General features: G+C 34.0%; 1 protein-coding gene across 1 annotated transcript in view; it reads left to right on the top strand.

Moving 5' to 3' along the window:
• Nucleotides 1-1,164, top strand: part of phka1a (phosphorylase kinase, alpha 1a (muscle)) — a gene marked incomplete in the record, with an annotated part of 42,922 nt that extends 41,758 nt beyond the window's left edge. Inside the window, 1 exon segment of the mRNA XM_014018255.1 lies at nucleotides 1-1,164.
• Nucleotides 1,165-1,486: the final 322 nt, after the last annotated feature.

Here is a 1,486-nt window from a genome sequence, read left to right as displayed (position 1 = left end):
TTTTTTTACTGTATTTTTTTGTTTGTTTTACCCTCCTTAAAACAATGAAAGCATTTAGCTGCCACCCCATTAAAAAAATCAAAATCAAATTGAAACATTACATTAAAAGTTTTAGTTCAATATATTTTTCATGTAGCATGTTTTCACAATACAACTTGGTGTATTCAATCATATTTCTTATGTTTAAACAATGTTGGCACATAAACAAAATTGTCGCAATAAGATTTTTTTTTTTATCTTACTACGTAAGTACGTATATTATACCACGTGCATTGTTATTTTAATGCGAAAAAAAATTGTAAAGACAAGAAGATAATGTTGCAAAGAGAAAAGATTGTTTAAACTATAAACCCTAAATGTTCTTAGATGGTACAGGTTTATTTTATTTTTGCTGTGGTGGCATTAATTTGCTTCCATAGTTCGCATAATTTTGACTAAATGAATGTAACCGGTTGTCATGATCTGACAAAGCAAGACTTTGCACCAACTAACAGCACGTAAAACCACTAATTTATTCCAAATMCTCTATCCTCAGTTAATAATTCTTTATATTCTATTTCAGTCTTTACAAGATGTTGAACTAATTCTAATTTACTACCACACAGCACAGTAGTAAATCACCCTCTAYGCCTTCAGTTTACCACGATGTGGCCTACAATGTACAATGTAAAATCTAATCAACATGTATCTTGTATTTATTTTTCTAGCTTTTAGATGAAAGCTATGGGAGCAGGAGAGCTGACGTGCCAGAAATGTCTTAAAGAGGCTGCGATTTAAAGATTGTTTCAAATGACTTAACTGCTCTTAAATACTGTAATGCTTTTTTATAGTCAGTAGGAGCAAACTTTAAATTGTGGGATTTAAAAAAAAWCATTTGTGACTAACCAGTATTGGAATGTAACAATGTAAATGTAGAATTAAAATAAGAGGATCAGTGAAATCATGGTTGTTTAAGCTGATAAAATGCTGAGAAATGAATAAACTGAATATAAGAGAACATGGCTGATCATCATGTTTAAATGTAYAACAATAAGCTGACACAACTTATTATTTAAACCAATTCCATGTGAACTACAAACATGGCTGAATAGGTGTTGCTGTCCTCTGAACAAGCTGGTTGTTGCTGTTTTGGAAAGTGGTTCTATAATAAAATGATCAAAATTGGTTGTTTATGGGTGCTTCTCCCCCACACTTTTTAAACATCATGAACACAACTGACTTAATGAAAAAGAAAACCTTGTTTTTCTACTTGTTAAACTTGTTTTATATGTACTGGGAACTACACAGGGATCAGGGGAACATCCAGTAGGTACTGGGAACTACACAGGGAGCAGGGGAACATAGGTACTGGGAACTACACAGGGAGCAGGGGAACATAGGTACTGGGAACTACACAGGGAGCAGGGGAACATAGGTACTGGGAACTACACAAGGATCAGGGGAACATCCAGTAGGTACTGGGAACTACACAGGGAGCAGGGGAACA

This window comes from Austrofundulus limnaeus, unplaced genomic scaffold, assembly GCF_001266775.1.
Source record: "Austrofundulus limnaeus strain Quisiro unplaced genomic scaffold, Austrofundulus_limnaeus-1.0 Scaffold188, whole genome shotgun sequence".
NCBI classification, from domain to species: Eukaryota; Metazoa; Chordata; class Actinopteri; order Cyprinodontiformes; family Rivulidae; genus Austrofundulus; species Austrofundulus limnaeus.
This window is presented reverse-complemented; position numbering and strand designations above follow the sequence as displayed.